General features: G+C 41.2%; 1 protein-coding gene and 1 long non-coding RNA gene across 9 annotated transcripts in view; one reads left to right on the top strand and one right to left on the bottom strand.

Moving 5' to 3' along the window:
* The window catches only part of LOC100746960 (ankyrin repeat domain-containing protein 50), a 218,934-nt gene that overhangs the window by 132,964 nt on the left and 63,406 nt on the right, over positions 1–22,564 (top strand). For all 8 annotated transcript variants that reach the window (XM_012381497.3, XM_012381500.3, XM_012381502.3 and 5 more), the window contains one exon: positions 8,405–8,512. The gene's annotated coding sequence lies outside the window, so the exon portion shown is untranslated. The remainder of the gene's footprint in view (positions 1–8,404; positions 8,513–22,564) is intronic.
* The window catches only part of LOC117151274, a 17,716-nt gene continuing 16,160 nt past the window's right edge, over positions 21,009–22,564 (bottom strand). The window contains exon 3 of the long non-coding RNA XR_004461066.1: positions 21,009–21,135. This is a non-coding gene — a long non-coding RNA (uncharacterized LOC117151274). The remainder of the gene's footprint in view (positions 21,136–22,564) is intronic.

Genomic DNA, 22,564 nt, shown 5'->3' with positions numbered 1-22,564 from the left:
CTGCGAAGCGGAGGCGATCCTCTGCCACGGTATGATAATACAGTCAGTCGTAAAAGTCTACACACACCCCGTTAACACTTTGACTGCCACGCCAAAATCACGTGATTCGCTGAGGACGCCACGGGAGTATTTTTATCGTTCGAAGCATATAATGGCAAAATAATAATAAATCGACGATGTATGACAATATTCTTCCCCGATGGACCGTTCATCTTATTGGTGGTCACGGGTAACCACCGTGGCGATTATAAGAAGTTCGAGCGCTCCTGTCACCAATGACCGTGGCGCCTTTGTAACAGTTGGTAGCGACGTATTATAACAAGGCTTCGTTTATTTCAACAAACCATTCGCTTTCGTCGTTTCGTCGTAAGCAAATCGTCCAGAATATATCGTTGAAACGTGTAGAAGATATTAGTAAACAATATTTGCCCATTCTGTATATAATAGTAAGGTACGTGCACACTTCTAACTTCAATTATACGATTATAAAGCATCATTTACGATTACTTCCTAAGCTGTGTTTATAATAATATTCGTAGATTACCCCTCAAACACATGCGTGCAAATACAGTGCACCGTTAGACGCAAGATTCGTTCTCATTTTTTTTTTTATTGATGTTCTAATAAAAATGTTTAATTGTTCAATAGGGCACCTTTTGTTTCAAAGTATCTTCTATTTATGGGTTATATCCAAAATGCCCAAACTGTGAATTTTCTTACAATTTTTGCGATTATAAGAAGTTCGAGCGCTCCTGTCACCAATGACCGTGGCGCCTTTGTAACAGTTGGTAGCGACGTATTATAACAAGGCTTCGTTCATTTCAACAAACCATTCGCTTTCGTTGTTTCGTCGTAAGCAAATCGTCCAGAATATATCGTTGAAACGCGTAGAAGATATTAGTAAACAATATTTGCTCATTCTGTATATAATAGTAAGGTATGTGCACACTTCTAACTTCAATTATACGATTATAAAGCAGCATTTACGATTATTTTCTAAGCTACGTTTATAATAATATTCGTAGATTACGCCTCAGAGATATGGATGCAAACACAGTGCACCGTTAGACGCAAGATTCGTTCTCATTTTTTTTTTTATTGATGTTCTAATAAAAATGTTTAATTGTTCAATAGGGCACCTTTTGTTTCAAAGTATCTTCTATTTATGGGTTATATCCAAAATGCCCAAACTGTGAATTTTCCTACAATTTTTACAATTGCAAGAAGTTCAAGCGCTCCGGTCACCTATGACCAACGTGGCAGTCAAAATGTTGATGTAAAAGTCCCGATAATTCGAGCCGATATTCGACGAACGTGCTTTTCTGGCGGACAATGTGCGACGCCTCTATCGATTGGCCATCAAAGAGCTGTAATTAAGTAGAATAATCCGAAAGTCTGGCCGGTATAACAATGAGGCAGTTTCGGCTAAAGTTGCGTGCAGAAACGCGCGGATCAACAGTGTAGCTTGATGAAGTTAAGTGGTCGGTCGGTGGCAGGCTAATTAAGTTAGTTAGTTTGGAGGTTGGCTCGCGGGAGGCTGCGTTAACTTACCGAATGTTCAGAACGTGGGAAATGTTATTTATGACACTTTGAGGCCACCGCCCTTGTCGGACCGAAACTGCGAACTTCGCCTTCTGTTTACACCGATGTTGAATACGACGTGCAAAAGGCCAATTATCAAATGCGCGTCGTTTTGAATATTAGTCGTCTCTTTCTCTTTTTGCGAAGCATCTTTCAACGACAAATGTTAACAAATTTATCGATCGCGCGACATTTCGTCAACGATGCGAGAATCAGTGTCGTTTTGGAGATTTATCGTTCACCAGCTCTTTGAAAACTCTGAGAAGCAAAAAGTAAGCGACGACGAGTATACTCGTCGAAGACGGAGCACGCGTGGCTGTTATAACGTAGAACGAATTTGTAACGAAATGACCGTTTTATTTTTTAATTTTATTCCCGACAGGGCTCGTCGTAACGCAAAATATTGCCATTTGTTCGCGACGAGTATACTCGCGAAAAGCAGCTAAACGGTTAACGGCTCTGTTTCGTGAATTTCCCATAAATTGAAGTTACACGAAAGCCTGATTTTTGTAGCCGTTTCAACGATCGCTTCGTAGATGTTCGCGATTTCTATCGCATTTCGAGCAAGTCTAGTCCCAAAGGATTTCACGGTAGACTGCAATTTTACGGGAATCGGGATCCTATCAGATTTTGGAAGATCGATTGGTTTGCGTAGAAATTCGAAACTTCTGCTACCAAGTTCGTGCGGAATCGCTTGCGAACAGTCAGGATAAGAATCGATAAAATACCTTGAAATTTCTCGAAAGAAACTATCTTCGTAGGAAAAATCCATAAATGAAGAAATGCAGATTTCTTCTTTAACTCTCACAGTGGTTTCAACATTTTCGAAATCTCGTGATTTGCCGAGTAGTTGGAATCGCGCGATTCTTCGAGATGGAAAAGCCCGATGTTCGATGTTCGTGCCGCAAAGTCCGGAAACTTAGGAAACTGCGCGAAACTACGGATATTAATGGAGAAAGTGGAGACGAAAGGCGATTCGCCCGACGATGTACGTCGCAGAGAGAATTCGTAGGTGGACGAAACGCGGCGAAGTTGCTCGAGGTGGCTGAAACGCGCACGGCCGGCCGAAGATCTCGTGGCTGCTGAATTTCCCGAGTTAGCAGAAATCGCCGGAAGCTCTTGCCAGAGTCAAGATGGCAGCAAACTTGCCGCACACTTGGGCAAACTCGCCAGCCTGTACCGCGAAATAATTAATAGGCTATCGTTTAGGCCGAGGAACACTCGTTTGTGTTGGCAGAAGTGACACTGCAATTTTTATGCATCTCGCGAGATCCGCGCGTCTTTCTGTATCCTGCGATACTCGACTGCTTCTCGCAAGAAACTAGCGAGAACTGCGAAATTTCGAGCGATTTGGCTACACACGCGATGCGTGGTTTGGGTGGATGGCGAAACAGTCTGAAGAGGATTCCACGCTACGATCCTTTTTCTCGAGAAATCAGTCGAGATCGGTCGAGAAATCTACGTACCGAGTCTTCGAACAAGACTAAGAATCCATTTCTTTAAAAAATGTACCGATTTCAAAAAGGAAAAATTATTGACTTGGGAACTAAGTGATTGCGTGTTTTGTCTTTACCAACTAATGACAAAATCCGTAGTCACTTAGTTGCCAACCCAATAGATACAAATAGAGAGAAGAGATTTTGCTTGCGTCTCGATTAGGGAACAAGCGAATGATCAAAGATTCAGGTGGTCGGGTTTCACAGTGCAAGCGCGATAATCCGCGATCGCGGAGAAAATCGACGCTCTTTGGCTTTCAGCGCTTGCAACGATCGTTTAATGGGCCGCATGAGCGACCAGGCAAATAGATGTCCTATCAGATTCTGTGTCACGAAAGCATGACACGCGAACACGTCTTAAATTAACACGTTACAAACTCAACAAACCGGGTGAGTGGCATTGATGGAAAACTTGGATCGAGACGATAAGCGAAAGCACGGAAGTGCGCGCATAAACGCGGCTATCTCCGCGCTTATTCCAATGGCACGTTGAGGAAAGATCCGAATCTTCGTACAAACAACGCCCAGTCGTTTGTATTTTCTTATCGATATTCCTATAGATTTGTTTAAATTGCTAAATAATTACCTACTCTAATATGTCAATTTGCAGTTTGTATCGTTCGCCTTACTCTTAACACTGTTTAACGTGAAATAAATTCCGAAATGTTTCAACATTTTTGCAAGCGCTATCCTTATCTTTGATCGCGATAGAAGAAGATAGAAGAAGAGAGGAAGCTGTTTGTTCTTCGCGAAGGTATTTTTGTTCTCGCGAAAGCTGAAACTTGTTGATTTTCAAGACTTAAAAGTGGCAGCTTGAACTGAGGAATTGAGAAATTCGAAAGTTCGGGAATCGAATTTGCATGTCGGATATTCGAGAGACAGAAAATTTGGATATTCAGGTGCTCGAAAGTTTGACGGTTCGTAAGTTGGAAAAGGTCGCGAATTTGCTTACTTTTGCAATTTGAGAAAATAAAAGTTGGAAAGTTCGAACGTGCGAAAAATTCGAAAAGCACGGAAATTCGAGAATCAGAGGTGGTGGAATTTTGTTTCGCTATACTCGCGCTTATTATTCTGTTTATCGAGACGTGATAAATAAAGGAAAGTATCAGGTGGTAGCAGCTAATACATCACTTCGCTTCGCGTAACAATCCATCAAGCGGGTGAAAAAAGAAACAGACGAGACGGTCTTATTGTCACGCGACTTGCAGACGCGTAAAACCCGCTGTTCCTGTCGAGCTTGATGACCGCTTTTATGAATGAACGTATACGTCTTCGTTCATTTTTCTTGTTTCGTATACCTGTCTCGTCGCATCTAAAAGAGATTCGTTGCCTCGCACACAGAAATTGATACTTTTAAAATTCTACTTAAAAATATTACGTGGACTGTCGATATCGTTTACACTCGAATATTTATTACTTCATAATTCGTTTGCCAATATTTTTAACAACTTTTTACTGAGATATTTTTCACTGAGACGAAGATCGCGAGAAAGCGATTGTTAGAGTATTAGGCGTACGAACGAATAATTCGAGTTCTTTTTTTAAGCATCGAAAACTTGGCGATACGACAATTCGTTTAGTGAAAATTTCAACGTAATCTTAGAAAAATAATCGATCGATGAGCGTCGATAATGGCAACAACAAAATGTATACCCGTCATTGTATTCTTTGCGAATTCCAAGAAAAAAAATGCTAAAAAAAGCAGGCGAATCGATTCGATGGTTGATATAAACCGAGGTAAAATAAACCTTTCGAAAAGTCTGGATTATTCGTTTCTACAGCTAATAGTTATCGTACGTACAATTTTTAAGTAATAGTTCTCGAACGCGGTTTAAACATTGGGATAAAATTGCAAAAAATACGAAGCTAAAGTGGCGAGTAAAAAATTTGAAAGGTTTACGATATAACGTAGAATATTGTAACGAGGCAAATAACGTGAGAAAAAGGTGGATAAGAAAGTTTGGAAAAATTGCAATTTAATATAAAATAGTCTGGCTAGCAGCGAATGAAAGAAAGGAAGCGTGTGTCTGTGTGCGCGCCGTCCCGAGATCATTAACGCGCGTATTTGAAACAGTAGGCTACATATTTGCCGACGTTAGAACAAACTGGACATTTGTGCTTTCGATATGAAACACCTTTACGTTACCCCTTTCCACTCGTGCGGCGAATCACATAATTGTACAGGCACAGAAATGAAGTTTCCTTTCATTCGAAATATATTCAGAGGGTGGATTATTAAAAGGTGCGAAATAACGCGAAAGCTTGAAACTCGACGAATATAGAAGTTTGAAGAATTCAAAGATCGAAGGATCTAACAGTTGGTTAATTTGAGAATTCGAAAATTGGGAAATTGGAAAGTTCAGTGATTTAAAAACTGTGGAATGTTTAGAAATTGGAAAATTAGGAAAATTAGGAAATTGAATCAATTCGAAACTGGAAGTTCTAGAAATTGGAAGTTGAAAATTGGAAAATAAAAAGATTCAATCGCTGCAAAGCTGGAAATTGGAAATGTTTGGAAATTGGAAATTGGAAAATTGAGAAATTCAATCACCTCAAAACTGGAATGTTTGGAAATTGGAAAATTGAAAAATTCAATCGCCTCAAAACTGGAATGTTTGGAAATTGGAATGTTTGGAAATTGGAAGTTGGAAATTGGAAAATTGAGAAGTTCAATCGCTGCAAAGCTGGAATGTTTGGAAATTGCAAGTTGGAAAATTGAGAAGTTCAATCGCTGCAAAGCTGGAATGTTTGGAAATTGCAAGTTGGAAAATTGAGAAGTTCAATCGCTGCAAAGCTGGAATGTTTGGAAATTGCAAGTTGGAAAATTGAGAAGTTCAATCGCTGCAAAGCTGGAATGTTTGGAAATTGCAAGTTGGAAAATTGAAAAATTCAATCGCTGCAAAGCTGGAATGTTTGGAAATTGCAAGTTGGAAAATTGAGAAGTTCAATCGCTGCAAAGCTGGAATGTTTGGAAATTGCAAGTTGGAAAATTGAAAAATTCAATCGCTGCAAAGCTGGAATGTTTGGAAATTGGAAGTTGGTAAATTGAGAAATTCAATCGCTGCAAAGCTGGAATGTTTGGAAATTGGAAGTTGGAAAATTGAAAAATTCAATCGCCTCAAAGCTGGAATGTTTGGAAATTGGAAAATTGAAAAATTCAATCGCCTCAAAGGGAAATTAAGGAATTCAGTCGCTTCGAAGCTGGAAAATTCGACAACTGGATAATCTCGAAATTCGATAATCCGGAGAATAGAACGTGGAAGAATTCTATTTGCCTGAAACTTGAGAATTGTGAAGATTCAACGATCCTCGAATCGGAAGATCAGAATTAGAAACTAAAAAATTCTAAAGTTAGAAAACGTAAGTGGTGAGAGTCTGAATACACGAAATCGAGGTCTACCGTATGCTTTTCGCGATCGTTTCAACGCATATATACAGCAACCAGCAAGTACTTGCATTATGCGCGAAAGAAGCGTGCGATTTATCGAGAAACGTATTCATTAAGGAAGAAAACAGGCACGAGTGTCGCTCGACCTCGTTACGGGTCGTGCAATTACGTTAGGACTCTCTTGCATTCTTGAAAATGTAGGAAATTGAAGGAACGAAGTGGAGGATGGGCGGAGCAGGTCGGAGAAGCCTCCATTAAATTCATCTTCGCCCCCGTAAAAAGCTCTTGTCTCCCTCGATACAATTTCCGTCGAAGCGTGCAGCCATTCGCAGTCACGGCCCGCTGAATTTCAAGTTTTAGTTTCTAAAAGAAGAACGAAGTGACCTATTTTTTCTGCCGAATCGGATACACCCTGGTGCCACCCCTTAATTAATAACCGCGAAAACGTACCGCGTGCTCTCCTGTTGAATACATTCACGCGTACCTACGTTACCCTACGTACACGCACGTACGGATCGTGTGATTTTCATGGAGTGGATATTACAAACGGAAATGAGTATCTGCTGTCTTTTGTACTTTGCTTCTCGAACAGGGAATGTTGATTTCTATTCCAAAACAATAGAGTTTTCTGTAAAGGATTTTAGCCAGCAACTTCCATTACTCGGCTGCTTTTTGTATATTAAATTCTTCTATTTAAAACGTATGTGCATCTGAATTTTTGTTTTTAAATTACAAAAAAGACGTTCATTTAAAGAAAAACCATTTACAAAAAACATAGTGAAGAGAAGTATTCCGGTTCTCATTTAGAACCACGAAAAAGGTAAGCCAATCGCATTAATCGACAAAAGCCGAACTCTCCTCGTCGCTGAACGAACAGATGTGACTGCTTCGTTTAACCGGTTAGCTGTTTCCGACGAGTATACTCGTCATGTAAAGAAAATAAAACGATCATGTCATTGCAACTAACGTTATAACCTACATTATAACAACCACACGTCGCTCTGTGTCTGACGAGTATACTCGTCGTCGCTTACTTCTCGCCACACGTTTCAGGCACACAATTTTCAAAGTTTTCTGAGAGGTGGCAACAACTGACCGGTTAATTCTACTTTTTCAACATTTTCAACGCTACGATGATAAGTACGCTTACATCCTCGGGACTAGGAGAGTAATAGCCGAGGAGGAATCGCGAAAGGAGGAAACGAGGGCAGACGATGGACCTGCTCAAAGTCTACTGTCTCTCTTTCACCTCGAGTTAAGTGTAGTTAGCAGTCGAGAAGCGGTTTCGATTAGCCAGCTCGTTGAACCCATACCTCGACGAAGCGACGATCGACGTCGCGATAGTCCTACGAGGATTCCATCCTGTCTCTTCTTCCCTTCCCCTTTCGTCCTCTCTTTCGTCCCTGTCCTTTTCTCCACACCCCTTTAAAACCACAGACACTCTACGTCGCGTTCGTCTGGCGATGATCTACGACGACGTGAATCGTTCGATGCTGAAATCGCGAAGGCGACTGTTTCGTTGAAATTGATCTTCGTTTCTTCTCCCGTTAATATTTCCTCTTTCTCCTTATCTTTTCTTCCTTTCCCATTGCGTTTCGTCGGTGGAGATGCTCCACCAATGGCCGAAGGAAATCGTTGCATCGATTATCGGATAAGCGTAGTTTACAGACGCGTGCGCGACGTTACGAGAAAACCAGAGGAGAACGACGTGACAAGCATTAGATTTTTCTAAAATTAATGCGACTGGTGCTGCGAGTGGTCCGCAACCATTACGCTACTGCGATTCGATCGAATCCGCTCGTCGAACGCTATTGAGCTCGAGGACGAACGCGGAGCTTTTTGAAACGCAACGCGAACTTTCTACGTTCCTGCGACGTTCAAACTGTTGCGCGTGCGATATCGTCGCCTCTAACCTCTTCGTCCTCTCTTTTGTTTTCAGACTTTCCCTCTGCGAAAAACAGGAGCAAAAGGGGAACAGAGGCGGAACGAGAAGAGCTGGAAATTCGACAAGACGACGCAGAGAACGGGTGTACCGACGTGTCGCGAGGTGAGTCGCGCAACGTAGCGTGCATTTTAAGGAATTCCTCGGACAAGAGCTTTTCTACCTTTCTCTCTCTCTCTCTTCCTCTCTTACACTCTGATTTACTGGTATATATCGGAGAGAAAGACAACGCTAACAAACTCCAGCGAAATTTCGCTTATGACATAGTTTTTCGCTGAAGCTACGTGTTTGCAGACGGCTTATTCGTCCCCGTCGTCCGTCTTTTGTAAACACGTTCCTCCCCGAATCCACTGACGCGGTTGCACACCCTCTTTCGGTTGCATAACGCGTGATTTTACAACAACCTCGCTTTATTTCGGCCCGAGGTTAACGACTCGAGTGTTTCCATGCTTTTGCCTTTTTCTAAATACGATTGAAGATCGCTTTGCTGAGAACACGCGCACGTTGCAGAATCGAGAAGCTTCGATCTTTTTATTGGAAAATGTTGTACGTGCCAACGAGAATTGTAGTGGCACTCGACAGCAAACTTTCCAACGATTTCTGTCCCGTGGGCCGCGAAAATACTTCAACCACCGAATGCTTCGGTATGGAATTTAAGTGCAATTTTCCATTCTAAATAGTTATTGACATCGATAGTGCTTGAAGATGGTGTGGCAACGCGCTTTCTAAAAAAATACAAGCACAGTATAGAACCTCGTTTATCCGGACAGTTCTGATAACCGAATTTGTTTCGTTCGTTCCACGATCCTTCGTTTTGCTGTGCTAACGATGGACATTCGGTGTCATCGTCACAGATGAAGACGATAAATTGACACTAAATGTTCGGAATTTTGAGTGATTGGCCGGACAGGCCCATTCCCTTCCTTAGGAAGTTCCGAGTTACGTGTCCTCTCCGAGTTGTAAACCTAATGACTCCCAGGTCAAGTAAAAAACCTCGGGAAGGATCAGCCGGAAGGACACGATGGACAGATGAAACCCAACGGCTGGTAGGGAGAATCGTCGGCAACGCAGGAGGACAGTTCATCGTCAGACATCGTACCGTGCGGGTGAAATACTTCGCTCTCAACAGGATCTTACCACCGCCGTGTTCGTAACATCAAACGTTACTTTTATACAACAAGTGCAAATACAGTGCTAGATTACTCTAACACTCGATCTATTAAACCTCCTCCGCCTTGAGCGTTAAGTCATTCGAGGTACGCGGTATCGACCGATCGGTTTCACCTGACCGGTTGCTCTTTAGTCGATGATTCGCAACAATTAGAAAATGGAATTTTCTTATTCTTTCTCGCGTGGCCCAAGCCGCGGATCAAAATTCAAACTTATTTAAGACAACACGGTCCATCGAACGCTCGGATTTTTCTCAACGAGATTCCATCGTCCGAACATCATCCAACTGCAACCCATTCGAACGCAAAATCTAAGACGAACCTAGCTTAACGTCGTAACGGTAACTTGAATATCGACCAAGTTTCGACAACGAAATACCGAGCCAGGTATCCAACGACCAATTGTCCGCTGAATAATCCCTAATCTCAAAAAGAATACTTTTCGCGTCTTGGACGTATCCAACCATTGCGAAGATCTGTCGCGTACTCTGTTCGTGAATCAAATTGGAAAATGAACAACCATCGAACAGATACGTAGTTGGTTATTCATGCGCACGACGTGTAACGGAAGCGGTTCTCGAATCACTGAAATCAGCAGAAGGCAGAACGTGCGATCGGTTTTCCAGCGTGTTCGTGTGATCCGGATACATCTACACGGCGTATATCGGTACACGTAACGTGGACGAGTATCGCGCGAGATACGAACCGTGTGTGCTCGTGTCGTCTTTATTCCGCTGGCTCGGCTCGACAGGGCTGTGTATCTGAGTCTCCGCATCTAATAATAAACGGGTCGAGCATTGTTGGAAAATGGGTCGAACGCGACGGCATCTACCGATGTATCGAACATATACCGAGACACGTGCATGTGTGTGCGTGTGTTCGTGCATGGATGCAAGAGATGCAGAGTAGACCGCTTGCATAATGTTAGCACCCCGCCATCCTCGAGCTGTCCGAAGCGTGACACGTGCCGAAGCGAATGAATGCTTTCAGGAATCGGCACAGTTTCGAACTTGGAGAGAACAAGTCGCGAATACGGTGTCCTGTGTATGCACGCTATCGTCCATAAATCACGAAACGCTTGGTACACTTACAACAGACATAAATTTCTCCATCTAACGTTTATTTCGAGTTTCGAATTACACGAATGCAACGATATTAGGATTTCGATTATTAGCTCCGTGTTTCGTATTGTATTATCGGCGAAGAAATTTATTTTATTCGCATGTGGGAACAAGATTGTTCAGCTGTTTATCCAGCGTTGTATCATTTTACGCCTTCCTGATGTAAGAGGCTGGATTAAATTAGGCTAAATTAGGTGGAGCCTTAAATTAGGTAAGTTGAGAGATCAAATATTGCCGGGTGTGCGAGTGTCTAGGGTGTCGTGAAATAACGTGGAATGTAGTCTCGATAATTAATTTTACATACTCGTGACAGGTAATTTGATGGAAACGTTGAAGTAGAAACTCGCGTGGTCTTAAACGAACCACGTGAATTTGAGAAATTTAATTACACCGTTAAATCGATATCTGTTAATCGCAAGGAAAAGTAGATCGTATCGGTTGTTTTGCTTCAATTTTATTATAAAACGTAAATGGTAGTTGAGATTCGAACTAAAAAAGGACGACAAATTTGTAATTTCCGCTCGAACGTTTCAATTTGCAATTCAATTTTTTGTTTTCAAGCTTCGATTTTTTAATTGCTAATTCTTTTTCGAGCCTCCGTTTCTTAATTATCGGTTTTGTTCGGTGATTCTGAGAGAAATATGTAACGTTAGGTTAATTTAATTTATTGTATCAAATGATACGTTCATGAGTTTAATTCTCTTGTTACGAATCAATCTAATTTATTAAGTGCTTTAGTCCTGTACCGTCGGTATGCACAGTACTACGCGTTATGTCAACTTGCAACTAGCGTGCATCCTTAGTTTACCGAACTTCCATTTCCTCGACAACTAAACTTGTCAAATTCTAATACAAACACCACTGTACACCGCGTTGTTGCGATTAATTAAAGTAGCAAAGCACTATGTAGGTTCCTTCAACTTGCCGCTACACTAAATCCCCAATTCATGAAATTTCAATTTTCTCCTAGAGACTGAACTTGTCAAACCCCAATGCACGTACCATCACTTCGCCTCGATTAATTAAAATCACGCAGAACCACGTTCCGCCAATTTTCTACCAGTGCAAATCCTCCGTTTATCAAATTTCGATTCTATCGCGGTAATTAAATTTCCTACGTTTCGATGCGTCCCTTACGTTATATCTAAATACATCGATAACATTTTCATACGTCCCTTTAATTCTCTTCTTCTCTGGATTGTCGATTCGCGAAATTTTGATGTTACTTACTTGACGCCACTACGAATTACCAATTTGTTTTTACTAAAAACAATTCAACGTTTCCGTAGTAATCGACGCTAGAATTATCACACCAGTCAAACTCATTGGTTTTACAATTTTATTTTAAGATTCCTACCTCGTGTTATATTTTTTCCGCGATGATGTAATGACTTTCGCAGCGATAACTAAAAGAATAATATAACGAATTTTATTTTGTTTTTTATGTATTCAAACTGAAAATAATTTCGTATCGAGGCTACTTATACCAATACCAGTGAAAATCACTGGCACTCGTCGAAGTGCAAAAGGATGCTGCAATCTGTTTCTCGAAGCCCAGTTAACCAGTTTCCTCGTATTCTACGACTTGCCACGCGTTTCTCAAATTTTTACCGCGTATCGTTCGATACGACGATATCGGTTATCAGGAAAATTGCGGATCGATCGCTGGATCGCTAGATGCTAACGCTAGAAATACCACGGCAGTCAAAACGACTGGTTCTACAATTTTATAAACGTGTGGACCCTCGTTTAGGGATCCCAGATGGATTAATAATACGAAAAATCTACTACATAACGTGGAATTGCTTCTGTAAGAAAGTAATAAATCGATAAATATAAAAATATTCTATTATTAGGTATTTTTTAAAGACCAGTCATTTTCACTGGTCTTGGTAGAAATAGCTTCGTGTTAACTATCGGTAGTTCTAGTGTTAAACTTGCTGAATTTCGATCAATTGTACGTTCGTAACTCGCGATGCTCTACGTACCCTTCGAAGAAGATAAAATCCTCGTTTACGTATTCGTCAAACTCCAGTTTATTTCCCTCGGAATTTATTTCGATTCGTAATTGCACGTTGAAATCTATCGCCACTTCAACGATAGTAAATTTAACTAATTGCATTGCGAGAAATATTATTTCCCTCTTTTTTATAATACGTAGAGCTAAAAAGTTGTAATACATAGAATTCAAAGAGATGTTTCTCATACCTTGAAACGCTACAAACTATAAATAGAACATTGAAATTTTCATCTGCAAAATGAAACAAAGATTAGGTCGAATTTGATACGAGAAATTTCGTTAATTGCATAGGAAAGAACCTCGCCGATTTCCAAGACCTTGAAACATGTTGCCAAGCTCTTGGCCTTCGTTTTCGAGATATTCGCAAAGAAGCTTCGATCAAATCTAGTTTTTCCGAAATGTACGCGGATGTGCGCATTTTTACATAGACCAACCTAAACGTAAACTTCAATTATATCGATGCTGATCGTCTTCGATATAAATTAGAAAAAATAAATCAATTGGCTATAGTTTGGATCGGATGAACGTCGCTAACGCTGGACGTAATTTCCATTTCGTTGGATTTTGTAAGCAAACGGTAAACTCGATTATTAACGTCTAATTATTATTTATGCACGAGTACTGTATCACCAAACACGCTTCTGCGTACAACTCAAGAACTAAGAACGTGCGTGGTTATTATTAGGTTACGTGTGAGGGACGTGTATACATATTTGCTGACCTTAATTATTAGCATGTACATGACGAGCAGACCGATAAGACATATTGCGACATTTCCTCTGTCAATAGATTCATTGAAAGTTATTTCACGCTGGCATTGCCATTAGACGACCGGATACTGTAACTCATTCGCTTTTCTGGTTTATTAACATTAGCCAGATAGCTGTTTTTGACGAGTACACTGCGTGAAAAGTAGTTAGTATTTGCTGTTTAAATTGCAATTTAGTAATCGCAGAGTTAAAAGATAAAACGACCGTTTCTCTTCTTTATTCCATATTATAACAGCTACGCGTACTCTACGCTCGACGAGTATATTCGTCGACGCTTACTCTTTACGACACGTTTCAGGCACACGCTTTTCAAAATTTTCAAAGAGCTGGAAACAACTAACTGGTTAGGACTGATCGTCTCTCGTCAACGAGTTAACTTTACGTTAGACAATGTAAAAATGCGCCTGAATAAAGCACGGTCCTAACACAATAAATTGCACCCAAGCTTTCTATCTAATATCTAAAGAAACTATGTCCGAGCGGCGGTAAAAGGCACAGGAGAGTTCGCAACGCTGACTTGCGCGCTGTATTTCGAGGTCATCGAAATCATCCAGGTGTCCCGTTTGAAGCGGATCGCGCAATTATCTGCCAAACTACTGCTTATCAAAAAACAGCATTCTAATCGAAACTTACTTCGCTTCGAGAGGAACATGTCGCGATGATCTCAAATCTCGTCCAAGCGAACGTGTTCTCGAGGCTTCAAGGCGACTATCATTTTTTTCATTTTTAATGGAATTACATCTTTTTATTCGAACGACCATTCCGCGCCCAATTCACGGACCCAAATATGCTGGTGTTCCAAGGTCGTTTATCGCCCTTGAAAACTTCCCTTGGTCGGATTACGCTACATCTAATCTTCCCTATAATCTCGCTCGTCCTTTCACGTAAATAGTCCATTGGAATACGCGTTCCTCTCTGTTTTACCTTTCCCACTACGAATTCCAACCCCTAAAAACGCGCTCGTGATGTTTTTCTCTGCCGGTCCACCCTGGCGACAAAATCACGTCGACCACGACGATCGTCGAGAAGGGGAGCGACCTGGTGGATGGAGCAGCCAGTGGCGAGGGTAACCGTTTCGTTGAAAGCCACAAATCCAAGTGTCGCGCGTGGGCGACGCGATAAATTTGATCGCGAGGGGCGGCTGCTAAAGATCGTCCAGCCCGGTTTCGATAATATAGGTGGGAGCCACCGCAAATCCAACTGCACGGCGAAACTGACGCGATAAATCCACGTTTATCTGTTCTATAAGGGACAATCAGTCGAGCAAGATAGTGAAATAGGAAACGACCGGTGGTTTCTCACCTTTGAACCACTTTAATAACTTCATTCTCGTATTCTCGATTAAACGGACGAGCACGAACGAACGAGTGGGAATAATCCGTGAAAAAAACCGGTGATAAGAGAATAATATGAATGGCCGATAGTATACAACATACATTAGGTTGTCCGAAGTGTCTTTCTTTCGCAAACGCGTCTTTTACAACAGTGCAACTTCATATTAATATTAAATTCCTCCGATTTATTTTGATAAATTTTCGACTGCTTTTATTAGTTACAGCACTTCTGCGACATTTTACAATTTTTCGGATGGTAATTGTTACAAAAATATTTAAGATATGAGAAGTCGCTGTACCAAGAACATATTGGTCGTCCGGAAAGTGTCTTTCTTTCGCAAACGTGTCTTTTACAACAGTGTACCTTCGTATTAATATTGTGGCTTTTTTAATATTAAATTCCTCAGATTCATTCTTCTTTCTTCTTTCTTCTTTCGAACAACGCATTAATTGGTGGATTATAACGGTGAGAGGTTGCTTGGTAATAAATTTCCTTTCTCTTTCCTTTTTCTTTTTCTTTTTTTATTTTCGGTGGGCGGTTTTCTTTTCGCAAGATTTATCGCACCACAAGTGACGTCAGATTTTTTCGTTTTTGTTTAAAGAATAAAGTGAGAAATATTACGAGTCTAGTAGAGACAGTGCCGATCGGTATTTTATCGATTGTTCGATCTCGTCACTTAACTAGATAAGGTACATCGTTAATGTTCGATTCTCAAGAAACAAGCGACTCGTTTCCATGAGTTTGCTCGACGTGAAATTAAAATTCTACGTTCGTCTAACTTTATGCAAGTTCCTATATCGTCCGATTAATCAATTTCTCGATCTTTCTTAGTAGGAGAATTTACGTAAAGTTAGACGAACGAGAGAAATAACAACGAACGTTGGCGTTAACAAATGTCTCTCGCTGCTCGACTCGAGCACAGATTATTCAAAGTGGTTAACGAAATTATTCGTATTATCACATTTTAGCAAACCTTCGTTCTTGGTGCATTGCTCTTATAGTTCGCTCTTGTAATTTCTACGTGCATTATCAAATTGGTTTTAGACTTGCTCGATATGGTGATAACCAGACCGCGGATTTTTACGCAATTTCGTACGTTAACAAACATACGAAATAGCCAAAGAAAAGAAGAATCCACGCAAAGATTTATTTCATCCATTAAACGTTACAACGAGCATACTTCATTTTGTACACTGGCCATATTTCTGCATGTTACGGTGCGTGATGTGGCGTGTAATTACAGCGCTAATGAAGCTTCGCATGAAGTTTCGTGTGATTTTGTCAAATCATTGTTCGTTATATCGTTTGTAATTTATACATAAATATCGTCTGCTTATGCAAATACGTTCGCGAGCCACTGTGTGTCGCGTAATTCAGTCTGAGATTAAACGTAGTCGAACTTTTTTCTAACGCAATTGCTTAACTTCCAAGTCGTAAAATTTCGCAACGACGCCCACGCGAGACACGCCGTATACACAAGAACAGAAAAGAGAAGATGTAGAAGGAGGAGGGAGGGAGTTGGAAGTAAACGACACATCTGTTACAAACTCCTGGGTCGTTTCCTTGACTTAAATTTCGACTAAGAAACGGAGGCAAGTATTTGAAACTGTGCCCAGTCCCACTGGATGCTGACCTCGTTCGTCACTGCATAAGTTACACGCGAAACACAGTTGGTCAAATACTGCTCTCTCTCTGCCTCTGCTACTTCCGTGTACTCGGTGCACGATGAATCCTGACGAGCAAGAAAATTGCTTTTTAGTAAGTTTGCTAACTGCACGAAGGATATAATCCCTAAAGACGCAATCTGTGCCGTTGGTGGAACGGACAGCTGGCTAACACTTGCCACGTACCACTACGTGACCATCGTTCCGCCATTAATGGAAGAAAAGGAAAGCTACGTTACTTATTTCTCGTCTATGTGGTGAAAAATCGCCGGTCGTTTCGTGATCGACCGATAGAGAAACACGTGTCACGTAGTCGTGCGTTGTCTTCTCATGGGATTATATGGGAACGTGATATTACGGACGAAAACGTAACAGCGTTGCACGCTTGTCGAAAGTCAGGTGAACGCGAGACTCTCATTCCACCAGCAATGTTCCCTCGTATCTTGTATCGCCGATTTTTAAAGCAAGATCGAACAGTAATCGTCGAAACTTATGATCGGCAATTCGAAGAATTAGAAGCAACGTTAATACGAAGATGATCGATAGCAAGCAGCGTACAGCGGGTCGAAGCATCGTTAGCGGAGATTTCATTAGCGTTGCAACGAGTGGCGCCTTGACTGTATGAAAATTTAAAAGCAATCGGACGACGTGTACGGAAGTCGTTCGCTGCGAGTGTACATTTACGACCATTAAGTTGTTGTAACTTTAAAATGAACAGAAATTTCATTGCTCGCTACATCCAGCGATTCGAATGTTCTACTCGACTCTCAATTTTCTGTCCGCGTACAAACGTTGTAGAAACAGCAGTCTACTTGCGAACGGTGCTTATCCAACGTATTAGGTTGTCCGGAAAGTGTCTTTCTTCCGCAAACGTGTTTTTTACAACAGTGCAGCTTCGTACAAACGTGAAACCAAGTCTGCGAGATGTCGTGGTGTTTATCTCAACAGAACAAAATGAATCGTACGTAATTCGTACTAAAAACAACCTGATATTAAGTTGTGCGAAAAGTTTCTTTCATTTTATATGGAAATAATAGATGCACAATATTTTTTCCTTTTCTACTATTTTATCGAACTATGTACGATCCATTTTCTAGTAACAGAGCGAAAACAATGTAAAAAAATAAATAAATGATATTGTTTTAATACATATATAGTATAATATGTATATAATATTGTTTGTAAATATATTGTTTTCGCTCTATCAGTATAAAATGGATCATACATAGTTCGATAAAATAATAGGGAAGGAAAAAGTATTGTGCATCTATTGTCTCCTTATAAAACGAAAGAAACTTTTCCTACAACCTATATACAGGATGGTTGGTAACTGATGGTAGAAACGAAAAGGGGGCGATTCTACGCGAAAAAAGAAGTCGAAAATATAGAATACAAATTTTTCGTTCGAGACTTTGTTTTCGAGAAAATCGACTTTGAATCTTCGCTCGGTACGCCTGCACTTTATCGCGTCTCGTTATAACGGATCTCACTGTGTAGATCGTTGTCTCGATGGAAAAATTAAAGAAAAAAATGTTTATTCTATATTTTCGACTTCTTTTTTCGCGTATAATCATCCCCTTTCCGCTTGTACCACCAGTTATCAACCACCCTGTATATTTATTTATTTATCCCAAAAATGTGTATGTTAAAGGACCTAACTAAAATACACGAATTGCTAATTTTACTTGAAACAACTAAAATATCCAACGTATGTACGCTTTTGAACGAGGCTGTACAACACGGGAAACAAGAGAAAATCATGTAACAAGAAACACATTGCCGGTAAACCCACAAACTAAGAAAACGAGCAAAGCGACGTATTAGTACAGAAAGCAAGTAGAAGAAGAAGTAGAAGGCGAAGAAGAAGAAGAAGAAGGAGGAGGAGGAGATCAAGGTGTGTCGTTAACCGTGCGAAGAGCGGCTTTAATCTGACCACAGGCTGTTTCATTAGCGGTCCCGTCGCTGTTAATCCCGGCTAGGGTTGGAAGAGAGTGACGGGGGGTAGTTGTACGGACAACGGTGGCAGGAAAGGGATCTAGAGACCTACAGGAAGAAGAAAGAGAGGGAGGCGGTAGAAGTGCCGTATCGCGAACTCACCGGGGAACAAAGCTTCCTCTATATCAGTTTGCGTTACCTGAGATGAAATTGCTTCGGTGGTGTCCCGGCTCCGGATAAAACGAGTACAGATACACAGGCCAGCCCTCTCGATGCATAAAACGAGAAAATAAATTCCTCCGGTCTAACTTTCCAAACTTTCCACCCCTCTTTTTATTTCCTCGTAGCTTATTTCGGACGCCTGGTGTAACAGGGGTGGAAATTAACCCTTTCGAGCTCGATCATTGTAAATTTAACGACGCGAAATGCGTGAATTATCCGTTCTCGTAGGTTCCACGGGCACGTGAAAACGCGTTTTGTATTTTTAAGGCGAAGAACGTCCCACGAAGAACGCCTTTCCGTATCAGACGATGATAATTCTACGACGATGATTAATCGATAACCACACGCTAAATAAAGGGAAGAAAAAGAGCAAGGAGTATAGGAACTAGCGAAGGAAGGAGGATACGAGAAAGAAAATACGGAAGAAGCTAGACACTGAGAAATTGAAGAAACGCGTAAGAGGCTTCAATTTGTAGATATTACTATTTTTTATTCATTCGATATGCGAAAGAAAACGTGTTGTTAATAGGACGATATACGATACGAGAATTTCTATATGATCTTGTAGCTTCGCTTCCATGAACGTACATAAAACCCATCGAAAAGTCCCATAGCTGCTTATTCGAGCCCTGCTTATAAGTATCACGAAGTAGTAGAGGTACGGTATCGATCTGTAATTCGTCAGACACGTGTGCGAAAGTTTGGACGAATTAGCAATCCTAATGTCCAAGTACGCTTCGAAGGCCGAAATTAATAAATCGTTATTATACGTTCCTATGGCTAAGACCGATAATATCGCAAATTCTATCACTGAGACTAATAATATCACAAATTGAAGAAGACGTTCATAAGAAAAAAAAAGTAAATCATAATCGTTAACCGAGCAACTTGAAAATTACTTCGAGAGCTAGGAAGAAGAAAGGCTGCGTATTCCGAGTACGTGTCTAGCACCCGGAATTCTCAAGACAATACCATCCTCTCAGACTGTTTGGTCCCCTGAGTTCCGCCGTTCCTCGCCGCACTTCCGCTTCTTTGAAGTCCACTTAATAAATAAAGCAACCTGGTCCTGGTCGCAGTTTCTCCTCGAAAGGGTTCCGGTTCCATGTGCCTCGTAACTCTTGGTCGCTCAGCCTCGGCCACGTAGAAGGAGGATCGTGCTCTGGACCAATATGTATCACGGTATCGCAAGGTTGCTTGTACAGCGGAATAGCGCAGTAATTCGCCGTGACTCGTGTTTCATCGCGAACCTTCTGGCCTAGGCTGCTCGCCTACAAAGTGGCCTAGAGATATGGATGTACCTCGGCTGCAATGGACGAAGCACACGTTTCCTATTCACCGGTACGAACCCGGGGATAATTTCGGGTCAAAACGGAATTAAATCAGCCGCCTACAGTGGCCTTGGTTATGCAGCGTGCGTTGGATATCACGGACGTGACGTTGAAAGTGTCAGAGTTTCTGTTTGATCCTCTTAAGCGACCCCTTTTTCTTTGTACAGGCCATCTAGAAAATTAATTTCAGGCTAGCTTTTGGTACGTTCGCTGTGTACTCGGCACGGATCGCGTCCCTACGTCGTGGTTTCAACGAAGAATTTTTCGAATAATTCACGCGCTAGGCAAATATGCGAAGTTGAGCGATGTTTCGAGGATAGTGCGAGTTTGATAAGATAGAGGAGGTTTCGTAAAGAACCTCTTTTCTCCACAATTCGTTTATGAATTTCTAATCAAAATATTTCCAAGTGCTCTAAAAGGAATCTTACGGTTCGTTCGTGTCGTAATTCCCTGAATGGAAATCGTTTTGGACAAAAGCGTCGTGGACGCGGTACACCGGTGCTCTGATCTCGTGTTCGCTGACGTTTAAAAAGGACGAAGAACAGAGTGGGCCAGTACACGAAGAATTTCGATTACACGAAGAGATCAAAGGCGGAAATGAACGAGTTTCGTCGCGGCCTTCGCGCTTCTATAGCGTTTAATTAAGAGAACGATGATTATGAGCTAGGAACAAGTAGAAAAGCGGACGTATGGAGAAATCGGGAAGAAAACTGAGGAAGAAAGATAATATTCCTTGATCCAGTAACTGTCTCTCTTTTATACACTGAATTTTACAACTGTCCTTTGCTCGTAGTCTTTGTACAAAGATATACAGGGTGGTTGGTAACTGATGGTACAAGCGGAAAGGGGGTGATTCTACGCGAAAAAAGAAGTGGAAAATATAGAATAAAAATTTGTCGTTTGAGGCTTTGTTTTCGAGAAAATCGATTTTGAATTCTCGCTCGGTACGCCTGCACTTTATCGCGTCTCGTTATAACGGATCTCACTGTGTAGATCGTTGTCTCGATGGATATTATCGCAGTTTAAGTTTGTAACGGAAAATTAGGAATACATAATGAAATAATACGAAGTAATCATAAAGTTTATTATTACAAAAATTGCTGAAAATGTTGCCCATTCTGCCGAACACGTACTTCTGCTCTTCTAATTAAATTTCTATGAACACTTTCTAACGTATTCGCTTGTTTTAAAGTATGAAAGGCTACAATAATCTTTTCTTTCAATTGCTCGCAACTTGCGATTTCTTCAGAATAGATAATTGATTTAATATGGCTCCATAAATAAAAGTCAAGCGGAGTTAAGTCAGGAGAGCGTAGTGGCCAAGCTGTTGTATCGTATTGTATAATAGAAAATTGGAAATTTTTGCATTTTTGTAATTGCCATGTGTACCATCGATGAAACGAAATTTCTATTCGGCTACGCAAATAGTTTCGTAGCTTTTTGCGAGTCTGCGGCTGGATTATTCTGCGTATAATACACGGAGACGATGGGAATTGCATATTTGTGTCAAGAAGCGATCGATACTTGCGCGAGGGTCGTGCAACGTTCGTTGAATAACAGGAGAAAATAACAAGAATACTCGATACCGCCTTTTAATATTCGCCTGTAACCGCGCATGATTCAGAAGAGGATTAACCCGGAATGAAATTCAAAGCCGGATATTATTCGAAAACTGTGCGTATCGTATCTCGAAGCATATGAATATGTATAGACGGATGATCTTCGACCTTGGCTGGATGCTCGTTGTTTTATGATCGAACGCTCAAGCATCGCTTATGATCGTCGTTTCCGTGGGATTAGGATTTTTATTGGTTCATTTATGGATGGTCCGAGCTGGTTTTTTCCAACGACTCGTCACTTTTATTACGAGTTTCTTTTATCTTTCCCTTTTCACTTCTCCCTGGATATCATTTACCACGAGAAAACGATGTCACGGATAAAAGAGTGAGTCGAATTAACCGCGTCAACATCGGGTTACTTCTTTCTTTTACGAACACCACGAACGATGTACGTACAGACAGAAGCGGAAATTCTGAACGTGACTTCAAAATGGCAATGGAAATCAAATAAACTCGGCACTTGATCTTTCGAATAAAAAACAAAAGACTAGGTAGCCAGAGACCGCGTAGCCATAACCAGGCTTAGGATCAATCACACGGAATACATAGTTACAGCCACCTAATGGATAAATCAGCGAGCTAAAATCCAATATAAAGAAAATATGTTCCGTACACCCTTCGAAATAACGCGCCTGACACTGTCCTGAGAAATCTTTTCACGCAGCTGAAAATAAAATACTTAGATGCCCCCACTTAACCGAAACACCCTGTATATTCACCGGGACAGAAAGAAAGAGGGAAAGTGCGCGAGTATTCGGTTTACAAAGTACAAGCAGAGGCTGGCAACTGAAAGAAGAGGGAAGGGGATGAAAGAGCAGCAGAGCCTGTTTATTCTGTAGGATACGGCAGAACCGTTTCTCTTCCAGCGACGCAGAATGGGATACTAATTCGAGCAGGCAGGGTGGTTGCAGGATGGTTGGGACTGGAGGCGTGGTGAAGGAGAAGCGGCGGTGGCGTGAAAAGGGCCACGGACG

This window comes from Bombus impatiens, unplaced genomic scaffold (assembly GCF_000188095.3).
Source record: "Bombus impatiens unplaced genomic scaffold, BIMP_2.2 scf_0133, whole genome shotgun sequence".
In the NCBI taxonomy this organism is placed as follows: Eukaryota; Metazoa; Arthropoda; class Insecta; order Hymenoptera; family Apidae; genus Bombus; species Bombus impatiens.
Note: the sequence above shows the minus strand (reverse complement) of the source record. Positions and strands in the feature narration are given on the sequence as shown.